Consider the following 27,773-nt stretch of genomic DNA (forward strand, 5'->3'; position numbering starts at 1 on the left):
CAGACATCTGGCTCAATGCCCCGGATCTTGGGGTCACATGGGGCCCCAACACATGGGGCAAGGGTCAGGGTCTGGGGGCAACAGAGTAGACACTGGGCTGAGCTGAGACACTATCTCAGAGCCACAAAAGACTAGTCAGGTGGCTAGAGGCTGACCCTGTCCTCAGTCACCAGGCCCTGACCTTGATTCACAGTGGTTTGGGGATAGCCTAGGCCAAGCTAGCACTGCCCTGGTTTGCTGTAGTTCTGGGTCTTTATTCAATGGTGGTTACTCATTTGGTTGTTAGGCATACCCAGTGTTGTTCTGGGCTTCAAGGTAACTCCTGTGACGGGAACAAATGGGTCCAAGCCTGTGGGAGGAGCTGATCGAGGGCCGGCCAGTAAATTAGAAAGGAGGCTGCCTGCTCTGCTCAGGGTCAGACGAAGGCTCCACACTATGGGGTGAGACAGGAGGGCGGGGTGGGGGGACAGCTGAGTTACTACTCATGGCTGCCAGGCCTGGGAGGAGAGATGAGAGCCTGCAGCCCCGCCTGTCCTCTAGATGAAAGGTAGCCAGGCAGGCCGAGTGCAAGGGAGGAGACGCCAATTACAGATGAGCGCACACTCCCCAGGCAGCTACCCGCCCCTCCAGGATCAAACGCTGCCCTCCTCTCTGCCTGCCCCGGCGGCAGCTCCATGTCCAATTATGAGTCTAACAGGGTGGATGGTAGCCTAATGTGAATTCAGCCATTAGCCCGTCCCCAGCAGCTGCTAATGAGCACTGCTGTGTGTGTTCATATGTGCCCATGTACCAGTGCATGTGTGTGTAAGTGCATATATGTGTGTGTTCACAGGTGTCCATGTGCCAAATGCATGAATGTCTATTTATCTGTCCATCTGTCTGTCTTTCTACCTATCAGCACAGTGCAATGCATGTATGTGTTATGTGTGTGTGTCTGAGAGGAAGGTAGGGGGGTGGAGGAGAGAAGGGGGGAATATGGTACAATGCATACATGTGTGTTCATGTGTGCCCATGTGCCAAGTATATGTAAGTCTATCTGTTTGTCTACCTATCAGTACAGTACAATGCATATATATGGGTTGTGTGTGTGTGTGTGTGTGTGTGTGTGTGTGAGAGAGAGAGAGAGAGAGAGAGAGAGAGGAGAGAGAGAGGGAGAATATGGTATAATGCACACACATGTGTGTTCATGTGTGCCTACGTGCCATGTGCATGCATGTGTAAATCTATCTATCTATCTATCTATCTATCTATCTATCTATCTATCTATCTATCCAGTGCAATGCAGATGTGTTATGTTGTGTTTTGTGTGTGTGTGTTCACATGCTCAGATTAACCAACCTTGGTACCTCTTACATCCTTCCTCATAGGGGATAAGCTTGTTGCTTGCTGCATGAACAGACTAGCCAAGCCTTCTCTTTTCTTTCACCCACTCCCCACCTCCTTCCCACAGGCCACCTCATACTACCACCCGCACACCACAGCCCACCCACCCCACACTCCATACCTCATGTCACACCACACATTACACATCACACTCCATCCCACATCCCACCTCACACCTATCCTGGTACATCACCTCCCACCCCCACGACATACTCGGTGCAGCTCACCCCTCCTATGCCTGACTTGGCACCCCCCCCACGCTTAGCACATCTCATATCCCACCTCACATCATATGCACGTACGACACCCAACATCTACCCACTGCACATCCCAAAACAATGCCATGTGTCCCACACCACACCTCTGCCCCTAACCCCCATATTACACTGTAACCCACGACTTATACCTGTGCCCAACCCCACACCCTCTATTTCTACAGCTCATATTCACACCTATACCCCAGTTGACCCAGGCTCCACCCCCACCCCACTGCCATATTCCTGCACATCCCAGGACCATACACACCTGACCTGGATGGCTCTGAGCCCACTGCTTGCTTGCCTTATACGTGACAGAAGAGTAGTTCTGGCAGAATCTGGACCTGGGGGATAACGCCTTTTCTTCACTTGGAGAAACGGAGGCAAAGCGAAACTGAGGATCACAGAACTAGTCATTTCCATAGGCAGATGGTCTCCTAGCTCCATGGCCACCTCTTGGGATAACTGGCTTCTCCTGGCTGTGTCTCTCCTTGCCTAGACTTTGCTTTCCCCAAGGACCAAAGGCTGGCCCTGGATATCCAATCCCTTGGGAAAAATCAAAGCCCTTGGGCATCTGGACCCGCTCAGGGCAAACGGCAGAACCTGCTGCCTCCGGTATGGGGTGGCTGCCTGTCTGCTCCTCCTGGGTTCAGGCACTGCCCTGTCTTTCCTTGTTGGTGTCTCCAAGTGGATGGGTGGGCCCTGACTTCAAGACTGGGATGTCAAGCTTACATTCTGCAAGAGCCACTATCAAAACCTACCAGGGTGAGCCATAGTTTCACTTCACATCATCTCTGGGCACCTTCTTGCTGAGCCAATCTTCTGAGTCTCCTTGGATCTGGTTCATTCTGCTCACTGAGGGGCATGGAAGATACCTGTCAGGGAGGGGCCCTGTGGCTGGTATTGTAGCAGGCCAAACTCTCCTTTCTGGAGGCCCTGGAAGGACGTAACCCCCACCCCAATCCACGTGCCTCAAAGAGATGTTGCCAGACACTTCCTTACTGCCACACTCCCTGCATGGACTCACTGGGCAGTGTGAGCAACATGGGTGGGAGACTTGCCTCAGTACTCCATGCTTGTGTCTAGTTTTGCCTGGGACTCCTTGTGCCCACCCCTACACTCCATCCCTGCCTTGTTATTATTCCCTCCCAGGGCTTGCTTCTTGCTTAGCCTGGCTTACTTCTCTTCAACCCACCCCAGACATGGAGTGGCGCCCGTGGGTTCAGGCCAGCGAGACATTGACTGGCTTTGTCCTGACACCTGCAGCTGGGCTGTCCTCTCCATGTGTGCTCCCTGGAATGGAATGGAGTCTCTTCCCTCTGCATGCCTGAGGCCCTTAGCACTGCTTTCTGAGCCCTGATGGTGCCACTCCTGGGCTCCTTGATACCAGATCCTGCTGGGTTCTGACATAAGACAGCACACACACACCACAGAGCGCTGGCACGGGGAAGCGCCCATTCAGCTCAGATACACAGCAATTGAATCCTCAGGCTGACGAACATTTCAGCAAAGCTGTAATTAAAATGCACTTGGGAAGCACTTACTTGTGTCTAATTAGACCTTGGGTTTCTATGGAGATCCCTTTCGGTGTAATACGAACATCCTCTCCTTCAATTGCAGACCCTGGGGCCAAGCAGCCGAGTACAGACAGCTCTGAGCCATGGCTGACCAGCCTTCCTCCCTTCCATCCTTAAAGGAACCCAGAATGATATCATCTTCCTGCATCACTGGGAGACTCAGAAGGATCTAAGCTAACAAAAATGGCTCTTGGAGTTGACTGGCTGCCCAGGAGGCAAGCTAGGCTCCCCAGGATTCTGCTCAATCCACTTCAGAGACAGAGGCATCCAGGCTGACCTGTTGTCCCCATGTTGGTCTTGAATTCACTCTGTAGCCTCCACAAGCCTTGAACTGGCAATCCTCCTGCTACACCTCCCAGCCCCCAAGCTCTTGGAGGTACTTCTCATTGATAGTGTCTTCTCTGATCTTGCTTATACCCTCTGGGTGTTTTTAGCTGGGGGTAGGTGCTGTGGTGATCCTAAGCGGGTAAGATGTTTGTCAGTTATGTCCAGTTTGCCCCTGCCTCTCCAGCAGGCTGGCTGCTGGCAGCTTGTTCTGGACAAAGGGCAGATTCTGTCCTGGAGGGATCAGGCTGGCAGCAGGGAGGGGCAGCTGATTGTGAAACAGCACTCTCTGCTCTCCATACCTCCTGCCTGCTGCTTTCTGCTGGGAGACCTCTTAGCACCTTGGAATGAACTATAAAGGGGCCGATGGCAAGGCCAGCGGGACACTGACTATGTCTGGGTTTGGGCAGTGATAAGAGGCCCTGGAGCCCTGATGAGAGGAACTGGCAAGACCTTGCTCCTGCTCTTGTGCACCTGCAGGCTAGCCCCAGCTCCTCTCCTGCAGATGACACTGAAGTCAGGGGCTGGGGTTTTAGGATCTTTAGGGCCAGTAAACCTACAAACTTGCAAAGACATAGTTCTCAACTGGGAGAACCAGGCCCGCAGAATAGAGAGGCATGAAGAAGCCAGTGTCTTGTGATGGACATTGGGCACCCTCAGTGACAGTCCCCATTAGCTGGGCTACCATGGCTTCGGAGCTCAGGATGGGCAGAAGCAAGGTCTCTCAGCAGAGCCTGTTTATATCCATCTGGGGTTCTTGGTTCCCTCTGGCATTCTTGTGTATATCCCAGGAATCCTGACTGGATTCCCAACTGCTGATGTCAGGGGCCTTGTAGGGAGCCCTGCCTTCCATCCCAGAAACAGACAAGAGGTCCCATTTATGGTTCTAAGAGGGCACTCTCGTTTCTTATTACCAAACAGGAGGAAGTCCTGGAAAAATAGTTTGGGTTTTGCTTCTGCCCATCCTGAGCTCCAGAGCTATGTGTGACCTGGCTGATGGGGAGGGATTCCGTAACTCCACCTGGTTGGAGACCAATCTCTACTGACCTAACGGTACCTCAGGATGAAGTGGGACTGGGGCCGGAACCTAGACCTTTGGTGCTGAGTTCTCTGTGACCTGCCAGGTGCCGATTGTGAGAAAATGAGCCCAGATGTGTGTCTGGTGGAGAGGTCAGCTGCCTGCACTCTGACGCCTGGCTTGGGAGGGCCTTTATCTCCCCTCTGTGGGAAGCAGAGGATGGGAGACCTGGGTTCTGTGTGTGCCAACACACAGTGGGTGGTGAGGACCAGTGTTCTTACGGCTATGTTGGGTCACTGTGCTCAGCCAGTTCCTAGCCTCCAAGAACATCGTGGTGGATTCGCCCCAGACATAAGCCATTTTCAGCTGCAGGCCTGGGGCTCTTTCATCTGCTTCTTCTTACCCTAAAAGGCTAGACTGGGCCCCTTTGTGTAAGCTCCCTGGAGCCTGGGGCTCAAATGGCAGGCACAGAGGTGGGTCCAGGACAGTTGGGGAGGAGTGCGGAGGCCCCATCCCTGCTGCTGGTAGAGAAGTCCAACTCTGTCCTTACCTCTCCTTTCTGGGACCTCAGTAGCCCCATCCTAGACAGCGAGGATTAGACTAGGGAGTGTTACCCAGAAGGATACAAAGTTGCCTGGCGACTCAAGGAGCATGTGTGTGGAGCTGTATCCTCAGTGGGGTTGGAGTTAGGCCGGAACATATGTGTTTGTGTGTGTGTCCATATAGAATATCGAGGGCAATCTGCAGAAGTCAGTTCTTGTTTTCTGTGTGTGGGTCTAGCCTGGGAACCCAGGCTGTCTGGCTTGGTTACAAGAGCTTTTACCTGATGAGCCATCTGGCTGGAGTCAAGAAGTTGTTTCCAAAGGAACTCCAGATAATTCGTTTTTCCTAGGTTTTCTACCTCCAGGGTTGTCTCCCTTTGTTATTTCTTTATTGTTTCTATTTCCATTTTTAGATCCTGGATGGTTTTGTTCAATTCCTTCACTTGTTTGGTTGTGTTTTCCTGTAATTCTTTAAGGGAGTTTTGTGTTTCCTCTTTAAGGACTTCTACCTGTTTACCTGTGTTCTCCTGTATTTGTTTAAGCGAGTTATTTATGTCCTTTTTAAAGTCCTCTATCCTCATCATGAGATGTGATTTTAAATCAGAGTCTTGCTTTTCTGGTGTGTTGGGGTATCCAGGGCTCCCTGCCGTGGAAGAACTGGGTTCTGATGATGCCTTGTAGCCTTGGTTTCTGTTGCTTATCTTCTTGCCCTTGCCTCTCGCCATCTGGTTATCTCTGGTGTAAGCTGTTCTTGCTGTCTCTGACTGTGGCTTGTCCCTTCTGCAAGCCTATGTGTCAGTACTCCTGGGATATCAGTTCTTTCCGGGAGGAATTTGGGTATGGAGAGTTGTGGCACAGGGTCAGAAGGATCCTGTCCCCAGATGTTCCTTGGTTCCTGTGTTCTGATGGCTCTGGGAAGGTCTTACCTGCGCTCACAATCGTGTCAGCACTCCCAGGAGACCAGCTCTCTCCTGGCGGTATTTGGGTATGGTGAACTGTAGCACAGGATCAGCTCTGGGCGAAGATGGAAACTGGAAGGCCAAGTGATTAGTAATCTGTAGTCCGACTATCCCAACAGCAGTCAGCTGTGAATGGGAAGTCCAAGAATCTAGTAGTTGCTCAGTCCCACGAGGCTGGTTGATTCATCTGGTCAAGTCTGTAAAAGTAGGTTCCAACAGATGTGCTGGCAAGTAAATGCAAGATGAAGAAGAGTCCAGATAATTCATTTTCCCCCCCTTTGTGACAGAGTCTTGCTCTGTAGCCAAGTTGCTTTTAAATTTTCAATTGTCCTGCCTATGACTCTTGAGTGTCAAGCCAATAGGAGTCCCACTTTTGAGAGAGCAAAGGGTTTATTGCTGCCCCTTAAGCAGAAAGAGCAGCTGGAGGTCTTGCTTCTGTCCAGCAGTTATGACTATGCAGAGTAGCCCAATCCCAGCCCAGCTGTGAGACAGGAGAAGGGTCATTGGGGTCCAGTGGAAGCCAAGAAAACTCACTTCAGAGAAACTTAACAATGAATGCTTTATTTCCTGAGTGCTCAGGGAGGTGACCAGTTCATGATCTGAACTGCGTCCTCAAATGGAGACTGTACAACATTTTTATAGAATGGGAACACAAAGCAAGGGTGGGCTGTTGCATTGACCAATTTTGATATAAGGGCTTAAACAAGGAAGTTAACATTGGTGGCTGTACCTTATCTGGGTCACCTGGTTCAGGGTCCTGGATTCAGCTTTTGCAGTCGGGTGCCCTTCTGGACTCTGACCCAGAATTTTAGAATGCTAAGGGAACAAAGGGATGGGCAAGCTTTGCACGTAGTTAAGACAGGCAGCACACTTATGACTTGTGTGCCTTAGTTTACATAACGGGATAACAGCCTCTTCCTTCTTTACATCCTCCACTGGCTGACAGACACAGGGAACACCTGAAGGAGCAGGGCAGGAAGGAGTAGGGTTCTGGGGCCTGCGAATATGAACTCAGTTTTGACCCTGTCAGCAGGGTGGAGCTTGTTCCCGAGATGGCTGCACTCAGGAAACTGTCTCCTAACAGGGTGGGCACAGGCTGCATGTAGGATAAAAGGAGACAGTGTAAGAGCCCTAACTAACCCAGGGCAATGCTGCTGAAAGCTCAGAACATTCTGGAAGCTCCCCCTAACCTCAAAGGGTAAGAAATCTTCCAGAAGTTTCTCTCCTCACATACCTGCCTCGCATCCCCATTGCCTATCTGGTTACAGTCTATAGACCCAGCCTGGGCTGCCCTAGGAGCATGTGGTGCAGGCTGCACCCTCTCCTCCTGGGAAGGCAGGTCACCCCCGCGGAATGCTAATGGCTCTGGCCTTGCATGCCTGTGTGGTGTTTGCCTCTGTGAGTCCAATCTAACAAACATGCTCCATGAATTGTTTCGAAGTAAAAATAAACCCCAGTGCCCCTGTTTAAAAACAACAGCAAACCCACCATGAAGGCCCCTCCCCGAATGCAGGGCCGGAGAGCCAGGCCTGGCCATTGATAAGTCATTTACATAGTCCTCTCCCCCTCTGCCTTTTATCAATATTTGATGACAGGCTTCAAGATGCTTTTGGTGGCAAGTCCTTCTGGAGCCCCCTCTCATGTGACAATGATGGAACAGAGGTCTCAGCAGGAGCTCACATCACAGGTCACCTCCTTCCGAGGCCAAGGTGGTCCGTGATTGGCTGGGCAGCTGTGGCCGGAGCCAGGGGAGTATGGTGATGAATCCTAATGATGGGGGAAGGCCCTGGCAAGCCACCATGCAATTAGCAGCCTGTGGATGTCTGGGTGGCTTCCAGACAGAGGCAGGGCTAGGGTCGGGCGGGAGCGGGCGCATCTAGGGGCTGCTTTGCAGGTGGATGGGGGTTGTACACGGCTCGTGGTCTCCAAGAGAGACCCAGGGAAGGGCATTTAATTAAGTCCAGCAGCTGCTCAGAAACCATAGTCACGCCAGAACCGTGCACGATGTCTCTTTACAGGTTACAAGGAAGGAGGGCCCTCCCCAGTACAATAGCACACGTGGCTGCCCACCCCCTCGGAACACCAGCCTCTGAGAAGTTCATCGCTATCTGCAACCATTAAACGGTGTCTCTGGCAGTGAGGCAGCTCCGTCTGGTGACAGGGTCTGTCGGTAAATAAGGGTGTAGTGACAGGTTCTGGGGGCTTGGGATGAATATACAATGTCAGTTTCTCACCTCATCCTGGATAAATAGGAGGCAGGCGGGCAGGAGGGTCAATTTGCGGCTGCTTGGTGTCTCTGGTCTGGATTCCTAGTCCATAAATAACTCAGTGCTTTCAGGAGGCCCAGACATGCTGGCCACAACAGGAGCCTATGGAAGGGGCCACAGCTGACTGTGGAGCAGTCGTTGTTAAGCTTGACAGCCGTTTCTCTGATATACAGATGTTCCCTGGCTTGGGGATTCTTCCGAACATGGATTTATTTATTAGTCTACGGGAAAGAAGCCTGACGTTCTGTTGATTCAGCCCAAAGTGCTTGTTTTGGGGACAGAGACCTGAGCTTACTTCTCTGGATGTTGGTACCCAGATCTGACTCACTCACATAGATGGACAGCCCCCAAGACCTTCTTGGGACACAGGGAAACCCTACAAGGGACTCCACTTCATGCTCATTAACCTGGCTGGACTGGCCAGAGTGTACACAGGTGGCTTGATCTAGTCTCTCTACTTCTAACTATGGTAGGCTCAGCATGGTGGTGAGAACTGGGGTGCTCGTTACCCACTGGGATCTGTGTGTTCCCCAGGATGGGCAGGTAGGAGCCCAGAGAGGGAGCTGGCAAAAATCTTGGTGTTGGGTCCCCTTCTCTGGTTCCCCTTGCTGGTCCTGCAACATAGTGGGTCACTTCACGATCTTGTGCTAAATGCTCTTATCTGTATTTGTAACTGAGGCAGCTGCATTTTAGCAAGAGTCAGATTTCCCAAACATTTCTCTCCACAAAATATGGCTCAACTCTGATGCCCCCTGGGGGTGGGGGCAGAGTCTCTGGAGATGTGGCCCAGGACTCAGGGCACCTCCCAGGTCCTCCCCGACGCAGACTCCTTCATGCCTGCTTCCCAGCCTCCTATCGGGATGTGCAGCCCCCCCCCCCCCACCTGAGGGCACTCTTCCTTATCTTCCCCAAGCTCCTGCTCTGTAGACTGGGCAACACTGGAGCTGGCAGAGCGCACCTGCTTGGGAGTGTCAGCCTTTGGGCCACACAGCAGGCCATTCAAAGCTCCTTGTCTGACAGATGAGGGCCCCGGGTCCTTGAAGTTCTCATTCCTGTTCAGAGGCTCCTGTGTTCCCTGAACCACAGCGAAGTGCCAGGCTCTGGGGGGCACAAGGAGCTGAAACCAGTAGGACCTGGCATCAGCCACAGGTGGAGTTTAGTGTCTAGCCATCGGTGGGAGCAGGACACAGAGAGAGATTATAGGTGGGCTGAAGCACCCAGGGGTACCAGGAGCAGCTTGGCAGGCAGGCAGGGTGGGCATTGGGAGCATCCTAGCAGTTGGACCTCAGGGTACCAGGTAAAGAGAAGAGTTTCCCTTCTGCTTGTGAGGAGGCCGTTTGTGAGGCCCCAGCCAAGGGCCACGTACCAGGGTCGGGTATGGAAAGCCCTTGGGTAATGGCTACCAGGATGACACATAAATCCTTTGGGCAAGGGCAAGGCCAGTTGGTAACCTGTTTTCTTGGGCCAAGAGCCAGACAGCATCTTACCCTTGAAGCTCATGGTCTGCCGGCAGCCGAGCCCAGCCCTGATCACTTTACACAGAGACTCTCAAGAGACTGCAGCGAGCAGCTCCTCTGGGCTTGACAGGAAAGATAAAAATGATGAAATATTTGTTCTCTGACATGGAAAACCAGACTCCCGTGTTTGGGTAATTGGAAAAAGATCTTCCGGATTGCACCGGCATGCCGCAGGTCAAAGACCTGTTCTCCTGGCCGTGCCTTAATGTAGGCACAGCTCAACAGCCATGATCAGGCACTGTAGCTGCCTCTGCCTAGTGGCGTGATTATACAAGCTGGGGATGTCTGCTCTGTGTCTGCTGAGTTCTGTGCCCAGCTCTGGGTTGAGACGCAGGAGCCTCACCATCTTGCTTCATAATTGGAGCTTCTGAGGGGTTTACAGAGTATGCTGGTCCCATGCTCTGAGGGACTCTCTGTGAGCCTGGGACTACCCTAGCCGTTACCTACCTCCTGTGTCCCTAGCTCAGCATGCTGGAAACTTCAAGAGATGTTTGGTGGGATGAGTTGACCCAGAGGGGGCAGGTAAAGGGCCTGTAGCACTTTAGCAGCCCATGTAGATGCTTCTATATGAGGCCTGTCATACCAGTACATGCTGGTTAGCCATCTCTCAAAATCCCAAACTACATAATCAATTCGCAGCCTGGGCCACTCTCTGAAGTGTCCACACCTCCACCCAGTGAATTCTCTTAGGGTCATGGCTGTTCAATACTCACCCTGGGGGTACCCAGGACACAGCAGGCAGAACCTCAGATGGCTGAGTAGGGGTGGCAGGATGCCTGTGTGTAAGGGCTTGACAAAACAGCTGAACTCGGAATGCCACCAAAGTGGAATATCTAAGTCAGTCCCCACATAGCAAGGCCGGGCCACACCTACACACCTTCTATTCTGCCCGAGATGGCAAGCTGTGCCAACCATGGCTTTCACAGAGGTCATCTGAGGCCATCTGAGTACGTGGCTAGCCCCCCCCCCCCTTGGGCTCCCTAAAGTGAATGGGCCAGGGGATGGCAGTCTGCAGCCTGGGAGCCACGCAGACAGTTCTACACCATTGCCTGGGTCCTGCAGTGCCGCTCTGGGGTCCAGACCTTGTGGGTGGAGCCTGCTTGGGCAGTGGCACTCTGCTGCCCTCAGGGCATGGTGCAGAGAATCTTAGAGGTCCAAGTTGGAGTCTCACACACAACAGTAACTTCGTCCCTCTCAAGTCTGGTCTCTGTCATCAGGACACAGGGACCTCCTCTTTCCTTTGACCCAAAGGTTCTTGCTTCTTCCAGCCAATGCCTCCTTTGGCTTGGTGGTGGCTGTGGCTATGGCCATGAACTTGGTGCAGCCTACTAAGCTAATATTTCATGTACCCATACTCTTAGCTCTTCATAGTGAGACAAACTGCTGCTCAGAGTCACTTGTTCAGCAGCCAAGGTGAGCGGGTGGGGTGGGGGTGGGGGCAGAGGCCCCGTTCATATCCTGACCCCTGACCCGGAACTGCTCACCCAACTCTGTAGCTGTTTTTCTCTTCCGCTCTCTCCATGGCTGAGTGTCCTGGGGATTGTTGCCCTGGAGACTTGGTGACATTGATAAGGGTGAACTGCCAAGCCAACTATGCTCATTCATGTAGCTCCCTGGGGTGGAGAGGTGCCCATCCTGACACTGGGGTGCACAGGGCCTTCCCTCTTGCATCTTGTCTGCCATGTTAAACTTGCCTAGAGGCAGCGGCTGAGTCCAGTGGGACTGGCTTTGACTTTGAAAAACAAACAAGTGGGAGAGGCTGCAGGAAGGTGGCAAGGCAGATACCAGCCTAGGGATCCTCCCTGCAGGAAGGGTCTCCCCTGTTCTCATATCTCCTTAGCATAGGCAGGTGGAGCAGAGGTCAATATGACTGTTAAACGTGGAGAATTTTCATTGTTGGGTTACTAGCCAGGGCCTCTAGGCAGTGACGTCCAGGAGCCCTCCTGGCCTGCCTAGCCTCTCTAGCCTCCGCCCATGGAGGGCCTCTGTGGTGTAATTATCATCTTACTAGTCAGCCTCTTGTCTGTGCATTTTCAGACCTGCTCCATGGGCCTTTCCTGTTTCTTTCCCTAGAGCTCCTCCCACTGAGGCTGTGGTGTCTGCCACAGGAGAGTGTCACAGAGTGAAGCTTGAGGGGGCTGGGATTAGAAAAAGACTCAAGGCCAGATCTCCCCCATCCCCTTCCCTCCGTGTGTGTGTGTGTGTGTACACGTGTGAGTGTGAGTATATGTATGTGAATAAGTGTGGGTTTGTGTATATATGAGTGAGTGTTGTGTGAGTGTGAGTAGGAGTATGTGAGTGAGTGTGTGTATTGTGTATGAGTGAGTGTGTAAGTGTGTGTATGTGTGTGTATGAGTGTGTATGTATGTACATGTGTGAGTGTATGTGTGTATGTGTATGTGAGTATATGTTTGAGTGTGTGAATATGTGTGAATGTGTGTGTGAGTGTGTGTATATGAATGAGCATGTGTGTATGTGTGTGAGTGTGAGTGTGTGAGTGTATGTGTGTATGTGTATGTGAGTATATGTTTGAGTGTGTGAATATGTGTGAATGTGTGAGTGTGTGTATGTGTATATGAATGAGCATGTGTGTATGTGTGTGAGTGTATGTGTGTATGTATGTGTGGTTGTGTGTGAAAGTTCGTGTGTGTGTAAAGAATGTGGGTGAAGACAGGCTAGACATGGGGAATATGGTCTAAGACAGTCCTCAGAGAAGGGACACACCATACCATACACACCCTAGAGGTGACTATAGAGACACGCAGTCCTCCAGGCTGGAAGTCCAGTCACCATGTCACCTTGTGGTTGGGTAGTAACATGGCCATTCATCCAGCACTGGTGACTTCAATTGATTCTCTTGGCCATTGCTATGACCCACTCAGGAGACTTAGCCCATTTTCAGGGCCTACTGTGAAAAGGCTGCCTGGTAACATGAATAGAGAGCCTTGTGGACCTGTGAAAAAAGAACGGTCTAGAACCTGGCTCCAGGACTAGCCAAGAGGCCTTAAGCTGGGATGTGAACTTGAGCCAGTGTGACCCCACTTTCCTGTGTGTTTCCTGAGTGCTGTTTCATGGTGAGAGAGAAGGGGATGAAACCCTTCTGGTGTAAGAGATTTGTAGTAGCTGCTAATGTTGGTAAGACTTAGGGTGGACCCTTAAGGAAAAAAATATTAAAAATGGAGGCACCAAATTAGCTCCTGTGCCAGCGAGGGACATGCATATATCTCTGTTAGGGCCTGAGAGAATTCTCCAAGGGCTTTTACCATGGGAAGGCAGCAGTACTTCCTAAGGGAGGAGAATGGGAAGAAAGCCAGTCGTGGTGCAGAGTTGGGGTTTCTACTGCTGTGATGAAACCCTGTGATCAAGAGCAGCTTAGGCACCGAAGGGGCTCATTCCACCATGGCTAACAAGTGTAGCAGGAGAGAAGGGAGGCCAGGAGCTCAAGGCAGGAACTGGAGGCAGGAACTGAAGCAGAGACCACGGAGGAGTGCCCAATACCGGCTCATTCCCCATGGCTCTCATTCAACAGAACATGGCTGCCTCTTATTCAACTCAGGACCAGCTGTCCGGGTGTGACGCAATCCACGGTGGGCTGGGCTCTACCACGTCAATTGCTAGTTAAGAAAACGCACCCCCAGCTTGCCCACAGGCCAACCTGGTGGGGGCGGTTGCTCAACTGATGCTCCTTCTTCCCACATAACTCTAGCCTGTGTCAAGTTGACGCAACTTGGCTCGCACAGGCTGTAAGGGGCCTGGGACTTCAGTGCAGAAGCAGTGTGGTGCCACAGACAGCTGCACGGGTGGCACAGTGTCCTTCTTATATTGTTGTGATGGCAGTGTGTGGGGATGGGTACTCACACAGGGCAGACAGACTGACTGGAGGTGGTGGTCGTGGGAGCTCGCATGGCACTTCCAGTGAACCATCCTGGGGCAGGTGCTTGAACCCACTCCTGCCAGGCAGGTGCTATCATGTCTCCTTTGTAGAGGAGTAAACAGGCTGGCTGGGTGAACTTAATCCTCACTGGTCTTGTTGTGCTCCACTGACTGGCTTCTGTGTGTGTGCCCACCTGGGGCATTTAATGCCCCGAAAATGGCCAAACCTGAGAGAATACCAGGCATGTTGAAAAGACAGGGATCCCCTACCCACCCCATTCCTCTTTGGTCTGCTTAGGGGAAGGCCTGCCCTCAGTGATGCCAGTGCCAGCCAGCCAGTTGCACATCCTGCTGTGCACCCTCTCTCCAGAGAACCTGGCTCCCATTTAGCTCAGAGAGGGGTCAGGAGGCTGTCTGAGGGAGTTTCCAGCTGGCCTGCTATTTACTTAGAGCATGTAGCATACTTGTAGCCTTGGACACATCGTATTTACAGTGTTTGATTGGCTTTAGCTGCTGCCTGTCAGGAACATTTACTGAGATGTGTGCAGCACCCCTGGGGATGACACACGTGCTGGCATCAGATTCAGTGTGGCAGCTCTGCCACCTGAAAAGGAACTTTGACACCTGGTGTCCAGGGGGCATCTTTAGAAGACAGTCAAGGCGAATACATCCTACTGGCCGTGCCCTACATCTTCTGCATGAATGGGGACAATGTCGCAAGGTGGTGACTACTGTCCATAGCGGGACCAGTTCAGTGATGCTGTTAAAGGTAGCCGCCGGAGCTGACCTTTATTGAGTACCTCTTGTGTTGTGGGTCTCAGTATCAGACCTTTGTCTCTGCTTTCCTTGAGTGTTCATAGAAGCTTTGTGAGGTTAGGGTTCCCAGTGAGAAATGACCAGGATGGCAGGGACTGGATAGAGTGATCTCCCTGGGGTCACCACATGGCAGCTTCTGCTGGCTCTGAAGAGGACCAGCCAGTGACATGCCATACCCCTTCCCTCCCCACTTCCTTTTCTCCCCTTGTTCCTTCCTTCTTCTCTTCTCTCCTTCCTTTCCCCTCCCCCTCCCCTCCCCTCCCCCTCCCTCCACTTCCCTCCCCTCCCCTCCTCTCCTCTCCTCTCCTCAATTCTCCTTTCCTCCCTTCCTTCTTCCTTCCCTTCTGCCCCCTCTTTTCTTCCCCCACCCCTCCATCTTTTCCTCTCCCCATCCTGTCCTTTGTGTGGTTATGCCGAGAAGCAGGGATGCCTGACAGCCAAGGTCTCACTCTCACCTCTGTCCCCCAAGCCCAGCCAGCAACCAGGAAGCAGATTAGCTGCACCTGGCCTGATAAATTAGACATAGGGCTGAACTGGAAGACAAATCCTGTTTATTACTGAAGACAAAGCTGGTGCGCACAGCACGTGTCAGGGATAGCGCCTCTAGGCAGTGGACCTTGGGGTGGAAGAGCAATCAAGGCTTTTTAAGAGGCCCCCATTTACGTGGGAGACAGAGATTCAGTTTGGGGGGAGGGGTGGGCACGTGTCTGTGGCTGCCTGAGGAAAGGTGATCAATGCCAGGCATCGATTTGTATCCTTCCAGGGCAGCGATCAGGAACACGATGGGATGCGGCGTGGGGAGGGGCTGGCAGCAGCTTAGGAAGTCTTTCATGTTTTGGGTCTGAAGGCTGTAGGCTTTGTCAGATGGGTGCTAGTGAGTATTGATCTGTATTAGAAATGATAATGAATTGATCAGACGGGCTGGGAGGCTTTAACCACTTCAGTGCTTGAAGCCATTCAAGATGGGGTGTGAACGGAGGACTGGTCTCCAGCTCTTACTTCCTCCATACCAAGTCTGCAGCTTCCAGACATGTGTCTCTCTGTGTGTCTCAGCGTTTGTGTCTGTGTCCATGTCTCTGTGAATGTGTGTGTGTGTCCCATGTCTGTGTCCATGTGTGTGTCTCTGTATGTATGTCCATGTCTCTGTGTGTGCCTGTGTCCATGCCTCTGTCTCTCTCTGTGTCTCTGTCTGTCTGTCTGTCTGTGGGGGGTGGGGGAAGTGATGGTGGGGGTTGGGGACTATACAAAGCAGAAAGCTTGGACAGGGACTTTGTGGCCAAGGTCACTAGGTCAGAACCAACAGGCTTGCCCAGCATTTGGGAGCTCTGGCCTCCTGTATGGAAGGTGAGATGCTCTACAACACAGAAGACAGGAAGGCCTCAAGTAGTGGGGGGAGGGAATGACTGTCTCTCTAGAACTCTGGGCCTTGATAGTGTCCTGAGACCTGCTATTTGCTGAAGGAGCTCTGTAGAGTTACCAAGTCCTTCAGGAATTCACTTTCTTCTTCTGTAAAATGGGATCCTTCTGGACCCAGAGGCCTGTAGGTATGAGATAGCTGGCCCTACCTTTCACCTGGTGAGAGCATGCCTCTCACAGGGCAGCATGGTAGAGCTGGCCCTGGTGATGTGGGTTCAGGAGAGGTGGCAGACTGACTATCTCAGCTATGGCCCAGGCCCAGATCCATGGCTTTGAGTTGGCCCACCCACCCCAGCATCTACCCCATCCATGAGCTGCTGGGGTGTGTGGAGGGGGGAGGGACCCGTCCTCTAGAAACAAAGCTGCAGGATCTTCATGACACAGGAAGTTGGTTGTGCCGACCTTGGACACCTGCAGCCATTTCTGAGTGACAGCCAGGGTGTGAGTGTGGGTGTGTAGGGGGTGCATGACATTGTCACAGCATGTCAAGGACCAATGCTACAGCCCCACTGGAGTGCCAAATCCTTCCTCTGGTAAGGCTCAGAAGGATGGCAAAGCCTCCCTCAGTTTCCAGTGCAAATGCTGACAGTGAGCAGAAAATGTCCCCACAGGTGTCTCTACCCGCTGCCATGTTTACTGCCTGGAGGCTCTTCTCTTCCAGAGACTGCATCTACTGAGATGAGCTAAGCCTGTCTCCTTGTTCCGCTGTGGGTAATAACCCCGCCTCCTTGTTCGTCTGTGTAAGAATCACGCAGCCCCATTCTACTGCCGTATAATAAATGCCCTGTACTGTGGCTTTTTTCACATCAGAGACCCTAGACCACCAGGTCGCAGCTTCTCTGTGTCTATGTGACTGTTGTTCCTTCAGTACCTGTCCTTTCTCCACTCCCTCATCATCCTTAGTCAGGGTTCCAGGTCCCAAGCCCCTGCAAGGACAGAGTTCTGGGCCCATGCAAAGCTCTGCAAAGCTGAGGTGGGAGTGGAGATGCTAGGACTCAGGGGCTTCCAGTATTACGATTTGCACTCCACTCTAAGCAGGATAAACCAAATAATAGAACAAAGTCCATTTTACTCATTTGTACTGCTTATTTTTTTTTGTAAGTACAATACACATGAGGAATTGTAGCTAAATCATAAATGTGCACTATGCCCAGGAGTGATAAAGCCTGCATCTATGAGGCCGGCGCTCAAATCACTCACATTAGGCGATGGTTTTCTAGAGGAACAGAACTAGTAGAATGTATGTCTATACTCTTTGTTAGAGTGGATTTATTAGACCAGCTTACACACCAGGCGCTAGGGAGCACAGCAGTGGCTGTGGACTTGTGGGAAGGGCTGAGAACTTGGTAGCTGCACGGTGTACAAAGCCTGGAGCCTCGGCAGTCCTGATCCAGCGCTGAAGGCCTGGAGATCTCTGGAGAGTCAGCTCACAGTGGAAGGCCCAAGATGTTAGAGGAAGACAGTAGCAGCAGCAATAGATGCAATCAAACAGGAAGAAGATGCGAAGGTAGGCACGGCACGTGTATGTTGTTCTTTCCTCAGACCTCTTTGTCCCTAGGCCGTCGGAAAGCACCATCCACGTTGAGGGCAGAGTAACCCCTTAGTTAATTCTTGGCAGTGAGGCTGCTACAGACACACACCTGCAGGAGTGCCTTCTGGGTGATTCTATACCCAGTCAAGGAGAGACTCAAGATGGACCTCTACACCACTCCAGCCCTAGTCAGTTTTGGCTGACTCCTCTCTCTTCCCCATCATCGTCCATCACTCAGCCACCCACTCCCGCCACCGCCCCTCCCCTCCCAGCCCTGGCTTTGAACAGTCCTAAAAGCATGCATATTGTCCCTGCTGGAATTAAGCTGCTTACACTCATGCTTCTTGTTTCTTTTGTTGGCTTTTGGTCACGATGCGCAGCTGGCCTTCTTAGCTGCGTCTTCCAGTCCACAGGCTTGGGTGACACTTGGGTCGCCTGTGATCTCTGGTGATATTCTATGGGCTTGCATAGCTGCGGTGCACTACATTAGGCAAACACGGAGCAGTTTATCTGTCCCTTCCACAGCTGATGAGGATGGGACATTCTCTAGTCCAGTGTGACTGGCTGGTGTTACCAGGCCTTCTCTGAACACACTTGTGACGGGTCACAGGTGAACTTGTGTCACAGCTTCCAAGGATTCTTCTTAGGAGCCCAGTTGCTGGACCACTGGGGTATGTGGCTTTACTCCTTTTAGATAATGCCAGTCTAGTGGCTGTTTTGGGAGTGGGAGGTTGTCTTAGTTAGGGTTTTGACCGTGACCAAGGCAACTCTTATAAGGACAACATTTAATTGGGGCTGGCTTACAGGTTCAGAGGTTCAGTCCATTATCATCAAGGCGGGAGCATGGCAGCATCCAGGCAGGCATGGTGCAGGAGGAGCTGAGAGTTCTACATCTTCATCTGAAGGCTGCTAGCAGAATACTGGCTTCCAGGCATCTAGGGTGAGGGTCTTAAAGCCCACCCCCACAGTGACACACCTACCCCAACAAGGCCACACCTTCTAATAGTGCCACTCCCTGGGCCAAGCACATTAAAACCATGACGGGGATGTGGTTTTATTTTTCATGGACTGTGTTTTGAGCGGCTTTAGTAAACGTTTGCAGGAGAGACAGGAAGAAGCACCGAGCTCCTGCTTGTCTGTGGACCTGCTGTCAGTTGCTGGCTATAGCCTGTGGCTCACAAAGGGCTCAACTCTTTGCCTGTTGTAGTCTATGGGTTTGAGAAATGCACCCTGTATCACACAGGATGTTCGATAGCCCCAAAAGATTCTGTGATCCACCCTGTTTGTTCTTCGGCTTTAGAAATTAATTAATGAATTAAAACTTTAAATTAATTTATGCCATTGTGCCCATGTGGAGGCCAGAGGGTGACTTACAGAAGCCGGTTCTGATTTCCCACTACGTGGGTTCCAGTCAGCCAGTTCAGGTGGTGAGGCTTAGCAGGCACGGTCACAGGGCAAGACAGTGCCGAGATTGCTCCATCTTGTGTTCTTGTTGAGGCTATTCTGAGTTTAACTAGCATCTGCTCTCCTTGATGGAGAATCCCAAGAAGAGTACTCAGCTCTATTTTAGGAACTAAAGGTCGGGATGTCCTAGCTAACCTATCTCAGCTTCTGCTAAAACTGCAGGTTTGTGCGGAACCCCTCCAGCTAACCGCTTATCTTAGCTTCAGTTAAAATGCTTACTTTGGCAAAGCCCTACCCCCTGCAGCTGCAGGAAGAGATGCCAGGGTGTAGTTTCTGCTTTTAAAAACCCTGTATTCTGGACACTCAGGGACACACCAAGGTCCCCAAACATCCAGACGTGGTCCTTGCTGGTTGGGCTGAGTGGTTTTCTCTGGTGAACTCCCCATTTCAGCCTAGGTGCATCTCCCTGGTGCACCAGAATTCAGGCCTCTTGTCAATACAATGGACACTTAGGAGGAGGCCATTGTAGGTTTCTTGCGCATTCCCTTGACTTGGGGCGAGGTTGGATACATTGTATATCTGATGCTGCACTCCCTCCTTCCGGGTGTCTGGGGAATGATCTTCAATAGCCATGCTTTGAGGTTTGAACGACTCCTGTTTATTACGCACATAACAAGCAAAGAATGCAGAGAGAAGTAGCTGACAGATAGCAAAACACATTAAATCTGGCACTCACAAAATCCAGCAGGAACTGACCAAGAAAACAGCCTTCTGGGCAGGGTAGAGCCGTCTCTCTGCGCCTGAGTTTCTGGCATCTCCTTCCCACCGCAGACAGTTTTACTCCACAGGATAAACAGTAGTAACCCTGTTACAGATGGGTCATCTTTTAGCTGTCTTAGAGGCACAATGCTTTTTCTCTTGAGCAGTTCTGTGCCCTTTCCTCCCTGACACAGACTTAGGCGGGGAAGTCCATGCCAGGAGAAGAGGCCTTGAAGGACTAAGAAACATACTCAGGTCTGAAACGGAGATGCCAAATCCTTTCCAGAGCAAGCTTTTTAAGAGAGCTCAAAGAACAGATAGCAATTTGCCAAGATAATGTACACCACAGCTGGTTGGAACCATTATTATTATTAATTATTATTATTGTTGTTTATTAAATGTGTGTGTGCATGCCTGTGTGAGCTTATGTGTACCACATGCATGCAGGAGCCTGCAGAGGCTAGAGGACGATTTTGGATTCCCCTGGGACTAGAGTTACAGGCACCGGTGAGCCACGATGAGGGCACTGGGAAACAAAGCTGGGTCCTCTGTAGGAACAGTGAGCACTTTTAACCCCTGCTCCCACCCCCAGCTCCTGCTGGAGATGCTCTGCGGACTGTGCTCTGTGCTGCTCCTGTTTTCCTTACTGACTGCGCTGCATGCTCCCTTCGTTCCAGGTTTTTGCTGGCTGTGCCTTTGGCCACTGTATGGCATGCCTTTTTTTATACTCATTATGGGGACTTCCTGGGAACAGAACTCTCTTACATGAATGCTGCTGAATTCATTAACCTTTTCCTTTTAAGTGACTTATTAAAAAAACCCACCCCCCACCAGGGTCATGATACCCAGCCTGCTCTGATGTTCCAGCACCTTGCCTGCTGCATGTCACCTTGGAGCTACTGAGGGTGGAGGTGTGAGCTGAGCCTGCGACCCATGCCTTGCCAGTGGTTATTGTTGAAAGGGTGGTGTGTACCCCAGGTGCCACTGCAACAGTCACAGAGGGAGGGGCTACAATGTCCAAGTCTTTGTGTGGCCCTATTATGTTAGTCCTCCGACTGTCCTCGTGTCAGTATCACCCTCCAAATGGCTTTAAAATGAGGTCTGAAAGCCGGACGTGGTGGCGCACGCCTTTAATCCCAGCACTCAGGAGGCGGTGGCAGGCAGATTTCTGAGTTCGAGGCCAGCCTGGTCTACAAAGTGAGTTCCAGGACAGCCAGGGCTAAACAGAGAAACCCTGTCTCCAACACCCCCACCCCCCCAAAAAAGACGTCTGAGTCCACAGAGTTTCCCCACTATTCCTCTTTGTGATGCGGGGGCCTGAGGCCCTGTGTAATTCCTTGGACATTTGAGGGTTAGTTTATTCAGCTTCCTGTTGAACTAGAAACAAGCCCCAGTGGGTTTCTTGTTGGAAGTGTCTCAAACTGAAGCAACCTGGGGAGAAATAGCATCCTCCTAATATCCTGTCTTCTAATATGTGACCACATGATGAGGGGTGGCCTAGATAGGGTCTCACAAAGTAGCCCAGGCTGGCCTTGAACTCAATATGGAGCCCAGGCTGGCCTTGACCTTGCCATGATCTTCCTGCTTCCACCTTCTGAGTCCTGAGACCACAGTTGTGCACCACCATACCTTGCACGTGCGACGTTGGGGATGGAAACCCGGGACTTCATGTTTGATGGGTGAGCGCTCTACCCACTGGGCTGCACCTCCAGCTCCAACTTCATGCATCTCTGCTAGATTCATTTTCAAATCTTCTTTGGCACATTTTATAGTTTTTCAGTCTCCTGCATATACTTTTGAATGTTTTATCCTTTAAATTTAGTGAGTATCATGATTATATATCTTATCTACTGGAATCCCCTAAGTCCTGTGTATATCTGTTCCTATTATCCTTCCTTCCTTCCTTCCTTCCTTCCTTCCTTCCTTCCTTCCTTCCTTCCTTCCTTCCTTCCTTCCTTCCTTCCTTCCCCCTTCTCTCTCCCATCCCTCCCTCCCCATCCCTCCCCTCTTTCCTCCTTCCTTCCCTTCTTCCTCCTCCTTCTCCTCCACCTCCTTCCTCTTTCCTGGCTTTCCATTAAAGATTTTGCTTTCTTTGTGTGTGATTATCTGCCCACACTAGACATTGTATTTGACAAAGTACTTGTGAGAATAATCTGGGCTTTAGGGTGACAACATCTGCCTTGGTGACCTGTGTGCCAGTGCGACCACGAGCCTGAGAAAAGCAGCTTAAAGGGAGGAACTATCTGTTTCAGCTCTCGGCTGGAGGGCTCAGCCCAGGGAGGCAGAACATCATGGTGATGAAGGAAGTGCTCATTTCACAGAGACAGGAAGCAGCGGGATGGGAGAGGCACCTCCTCTGACCTACTTCTTCTGGTGAGGTCTCCTTAAGTTTTTAGGAGCACAGATACATCACCTGGAGGGTCAACCTTCAGTTTATGAGTTCTTGAAGGGGCACTACCTCCAGCCCATACACAGCATTTCTTCCTAGAAGTTATGCTCGATTGCTTTTTTTCTGGGCACCTGGGGTCTTGACCCAGGGTGGGTGTCCCCACGTAGAACATGAGGAAGCAAAGTTCAAACCAGGAAGTTTCCATGCCGGCTGCTGCTGTTGGTACAAAGACTTGCTTCTGATGTAGAATGAGGGTCTATCCACTGGGCAAACGATCAAGCTCCGGAGCCCAGCACTGGAGAGACGCCAACAGCAGCTCCTGGGACCTGTGAGCTGGCTCTAGCCAGGCAGCATCGGCCTTACCTGCTGGGCATACGGTCTGAGCAATAGGACAGTGGTTGGCCAGGCACAGGAGCCGTGAGTGTTGGGCTTGTCTGTTGACTCCCCTGAGTTCTGGGCGTAGCATCCAAGTCAGACTCATTTCTTAGTGCTTTAAAGCGGATTGGAGCTCTAGGTCCAGCTTTGGTGGCTGTCTCTGGTGGTCTCCTGGCCCAGCGTCCTGCATAATTCCACACCCATGTTCTATTTCCTGCTGTAAGTGCACAGCAGTGCAAGTGCACAGCATCCGTAGCAGCAAGAACTGGTGGCGTAGAAGAGCAACAGGGGAGGCGTCTCCAAGCATGCTGCTCCCAGTGGTGCACTGTTCATGGTGGGGAAGTTTCCCTCAGCCTTATTTTTGTATATACCTAATAGCCGGTGCTATGAACCAAGTGGGCACGGCGTGGCCATAGACACCAGCCAGTCACTCTGGCTCACAGCCATGAAAAGTTGCTCAGCCTCTCTGAACCTCCAAACTCCAGCTGCCAAAGGAACCGAACCCCACTTTCTCCAGCTGCCGAGGGGAGCAGAGTGCGGACAGAGCTGCCTCTAGGTTCCGAGGCTCCTCCGGGCACTGCAGCTGCAGCTGCGCCCATCATAAAGGACAGTCCCGAAGTCCCGGATTCCAGGGATCCGGCCAGCTGTCAGCCTCTTTGGAATCTAGGTTTATGGGGAGCCCGGGCCTCATAAATGTCAAAGAATGCATTCTCGGCAGCCCAGGAATTGGAAAATGTCTCTCTGAGGGGCGCATTCCTTCCACCCTGCACAGCTGCTTGGCTGCCGTTTTTATCCTTGGGCCATAATTAGTCCTCTCCCTTGCCCCTGGATTCTCGCTTGGGCCAGAAACATGTGTGCCTCCCCCACCCCCCAGTGATGTGGTTCCCTGACTCTATGCCCTTCGGCTTCTCCAAGGCCACGGCAGGTGAGAGAAGGGGTGGGGGTCAGGAGAGCAGCTGGGAGGAGGAGGGTCAGCTTTGTGGGGTCTGGAAGCAGCAGACACCGTGGGCTGCCAGCTCCAGCCTTCTTCAGGTCCTCTTTGATGACATGGGATGGTCACCACCTAGGCGGGGTGAGGAGAATGTGGGCTTCCCATCAGCCCCGTGCACTGGCCGTCCATTCAGCCCAGAGCAGAGGGTTACTGAGAACCGTGTCCCTGGTGACAGATGATGCCTTCCAGGTCACAGGAATTCGACTTGGTATGGTTGTCTCTGTGGACACACGAGGCAGAGAGGGGCTGAGGGGTGTGTGTGTGTGTGTGTGTGTGTGTGTGTGTGTGTGTGTGTGTGTGTGTGTGAAGAAACATTGCCAAGGGGACACTGCCCCTGGTCTTAGCACGAGGCAAGTGAAGAGCATTTTTCATTGAGACCAGCCCCAGGGTGAGCCCAGGACAGTCGGTCACTAGATTTCCTGCTTCCTTCCTTCCCTTGGCTGACCATGGCTGTGGATGAAGAATGTGCATAGCCACCCATACATGGCCTTCCCTACTCTGCCAGGCAGAGTCATCCTGGACATAGCAATAGAATGGGCAGCAGTAACAATCACAGCTGATTGCAGTGATGGCTCTGAGAATGGCCATCATGGGCTCAGAGGTGGCTCCGGCTATGCAGAGGGGACAGGTAGAATGTTGGACAATGAGCCATCTTTTCTTCTCTTCTTTGAGTGTGCTGCCTCAGTGAGTGGGGGGTACTTGTGATAAAGACCGCCTTCCTGGGTTTGTCCCTGGTTGGGGCTCAGGGGCAGTCGCAAGGAAGGGACTCTAGCACACGACAGTGTACAAGGTGACACGGTGGCTTTAGGTAGACCCCTATGGCTGTTCATGTTCTGATGGGGTCTACATGCCAGCTAGACTGGCACACATGAGTATGCGCTTCATTGTGAATGTTTCAGAAATGGGCAGATGTCTGAGGTGGATCTGTTCTGGGACTCTGGGAACTGTGGACTGGGGCTGTGCAGCCCAGTAGGGCTGCAGGTCATTGGCAAGATCCCATCCTTAATGGGACCTAGATGTGGCCACTACCTGTATCTCTGATCCTGGGGCTGTGTACCTAGGGGGTGAGAGACCCTAATCCTTACTGTACCCCTGATTCCCAGCCCTATGGGCAGTGATGGAGGTAGGAGAAAATGGCTGGAGAGAAGAGAACGGTGGCGCAGTGCTCTGTGGGAGCCTGAGGGATGGTAGATTGGGGTGGCAGTGGCAAGGGGCTCAGGTGCCCCAAAAGAAGTAGGGAAAGGTGCTTACTGGCTTATTCTACCATGCCACAGTAGTATGGGGGAGGAAACAGGGTTCTCAGAGTGGGGGCAAACCAAGCCCAGGGCTGGGCAGGGCAAGGGTGTGTAGAGGGTTCACTTGGGCTCCTAGCTACACGGAGAGGAGGTTTTCCCTGCCTCCCAGCTCTTTTTGAGAGTGGGGAGGGAGAATAAATTACAGGCGCCTGATTTGCAAATGTATTCCATTCTTTTGTGGAAGCTCTACTCCTCTTAAAAGCATTCAAGGGACCAAGAGAGCAGACAGCGTGAGGCAGCTGGAGGCTGGGAGAATCGATAGCCACATTCGCTTCTTAGGTCGGTGTTGCTGGGAGCTCAGTGGCCTGCTGTGAAATTTGGCCATCATTAAAATCTAATGATCAGACAGGCACTGGATGCAGCCCCCCTCTGAGGGCCCGAGGCTGGCTCTGAGGGACCTGCCTCCCAAGCATTGTATAGAGGACTTCATGGCTCAGGCCCCAAGCTGGTTAAGCCTGTGGTGCAAGCAGGAAGCAGACAGGCCCTTCCAGGGGGGCATGAAGCTTTGGTAGTGGTTCAGGGGGAATTGATACCTGGGAGCTTGCATTCCCCAGTTCTCTGGCAGTGAGGAGGGTCCATTAGCATCGACCTTGGACATATTCGCTCTACCTAGCAAGCGGAACCAGCAGTATCTGTGGCAGGCATGCTGGAAGAAAATGGAACAAGGTATCATTCTGGTGGGGACTTGGGGGCTCTTGGAGACACCGGCTGAGAAGGCTTCGCACCCTCTTTGGCTGTCAGCTCTCAGAAGACCCAGGAGACTGGGGCCCTTTGGGGACCAGTGTCTACGGCAGATCTATGTTCCCCTTATGAGTTGGATGGGAAACTTGTGCCAGGCTCCTGGGTGTCCCCTGGGCAAGGGGGCACAGCTCAGTCACACGTGAGGCTCTACAGACCATGTACACACAGGATGGTGTTTCCTTTCTCACAGTCCTGGGACTTGATGTCTGAGGCCAAGGCATGGCTGCCCCCTTCTGAGGCTTCTCTTGCTTCCTCTGGCCTCCTAGTGCCTCCCCCTGCATACGTGTGTCCTACTCCTCTTGCAAGGAAACCAGGGGTCTACCCTAGCTTCTCTGGTTAACCATGATCACTCTTTAAAGGTCTGGTTCCAAGTTAAGGCGCACATTGAAGGCAGGTAGGGCCTCAGCACAGGCATCTTGGGCGACTTGATTCAAACCTGAAAGGCAGGAAGTCAGATGGGCAAAGCTTTGGCTTCCCTGCAGATTTGTGGGGTTGGGGCCTGATCTGACCTAGCTCCATGGCATGCCTGGGTTAGGGGGTGTCTCTTTCTTTTCCCACTTCTGCCTCCAGCCCCCAAAAGTTCTGTCACTGTGAAGGGCTGCCCAATTGTTGCCCCAAAGACCTCTGAGGTCCTACCAATTGTTCGCCAGAGGGCCTCTGATATCCACTCCCACCTCCAACTGTCATTGTCACCTCAGCTAATGGAACCCTGGGCTTGAATCCAGCTCCAGAGCCTCAGGCTGAGTCTGGTCCCTGTTGTAGGGGACAGCAGCCACCCTCTGTGACATAGCTGAGGTTGGCCTCCTGGAGAAAGGCTATGGAATGGGAGCCTGGCTCAAGGAGCCTCATCGGCCCATCCCAACCTTGTCAGCAGGTGGGAGAATCCAAGGAACCGAATTCATGACTAAACAGCTCTCCTGTCACCAGCAAAGGGGCAGACCAGACGGGGACCTTGTTTCCCAACAGCAAGTTAAATAGACATGAATAGACATGTTTTGCTAAAGCTACTTTCTCTCCTAAGCAAGGACAAATCACCCATGTGCTCAGCTTAGTCCTAGGGGTTTGTGTTCATAGGAGCTCCCCCTGGAGGGGCAAGAGACTGGAGGTGAGGCTTACTGGAGAGTTGGAGGCCAGCCTAGGCCAGCCTAATGCTCTGCTAACCATGGGGCCTGCTCCTCGGGGCTCCCACCCTAAGTGGGCAGCTTTAGGGGAGGGATGGAGAGCTGGAGGCCCCTGAAGTGAGACAAGCTCTTTGTCATACCTGTCTGGCATCTCATAGGACCCCAATGGAAGAACCGCTATCTGAACGTTCAAAGGATAAACTGAGGCTCAGAGATGGGAAGGGATCTCCCAGACCTGATGACCAGCAGGGCAGAGGTGGAGTTGGGTGTGGCTCACTTGACTTTCCATGGAGGAGACTGTGGTTATGGGTTTAGTGGGTAGAGCCTCCCAGCGGGATGGAAGGACCAGGAGAACAGGGTCTGTGGTAGCAGAAGGAGGTTAGACATGGTCAGAGCCTGTGGGGAGGCCAGGACCGTTAGAGTCTGCAGGCAGGCGGTGACCAAGGTTGATATTGGAGTAATCACTCTCTCCCTAAACCCTCCATAATTGGCATGGCGGTCTCCTGGGTCCTGTGTGGTCCCACAGTGGTGTAGGGTAGCCTTTAAGGGAGGATGGCTGAGGGTTCTGGAGGTAACTGTGTGGAAGAGGAGAGATTGTGGGGTCAGGCTGGAATTCTGTATGAGGGGGATGCGAGTGCTGTGGGGGAGGGGAGGGGGTGTGGACAGAGGGCTCCCTCTGGGGTCCTGAGGACTGGTCTAACCTTGGTCAGCCGGTGCACTCACCACCCACACACTTACAGTGCTCCCCAAGGCCTCTGGGCTAATCCTCTGATGGACTCAAGAGCCTGTGGTCCAGAGTACTCCAGACTTCATCGTCTGACCTGGGACCTGGCCAGAGAGAGGCTATCAGCAGTGTGACTGGACTGTCTGGGCGGGCCATGTCTCTCCAAGTCACTCTCAGAATTGACCTGGTATCCAGGCTCCTTAGTTAACCCTTTGTTCACTGCATTCCCAGCTGCCGCCCCCTCCCCTTACCCCCCTTGTGTCCCCTTGTGCCCCCCCCCCGCAGCCACCCCCTCCTTTCTTCTCAGTCTTTCTCCAATTAATGCTCCCCCCAACCCCAACACCTTAGAGTGGGCTCAATTATCGCCCTCACAGCAGGCCTGTCTCCCAGGCTGGTCCTGACCTCAATTTGCAGACAGCCCTTTGTCTGGCCTGTTGGCTGCCCCTAAGAAGCTGAGCCCAGTCAGGGAAGGGAGGGTGCCAGCGTGCCTCTGA

At 52.4% G+C, this 27,773-nt stretch overlaps 1 long non-coding RNA gene across 4 annotated transcripts in view; it reads left to right on the plus strand.

Moving 5' to 3' along the window:
- Window positions 1-4,494: 4,494 nt before the first annotated feature.
- Gm36894 overlaps window positions 4,495-27,773 on the plus strand; it is an 86,236-nt gene continuing 62,957 nt past the window's right edge. For 2 of the 4 annotated variants that reach the window (XR_873047.2, XR_381978.2), the window contains exon 1: window positions 23,376-23,606. This is a non-coding gene — a long non-coding RNA (predicted gene, 36894). Of the gene's footprint in view, window positions 4,712-23,278; window positions 23,333-23,375; window positions 23,607-27,773 lie in introns of those variants that run through there. The other 2 variants (XR_001780723.1, XR_873048.2) reach the window with 2 other exon arrangements.

Source organism: Mus musculus, chromosome 12 (assembly GCF_000001635.26).
Source record: "Mus musculus strain C57BL/6J chromosome 12, GRCm38.p6 C57BL/6J".
Lineage (NCBI taxonomy): Eukaryota > Metazoa > Chordata > Mammalia > Rodentia > Muridae > Mus > Mus musculus.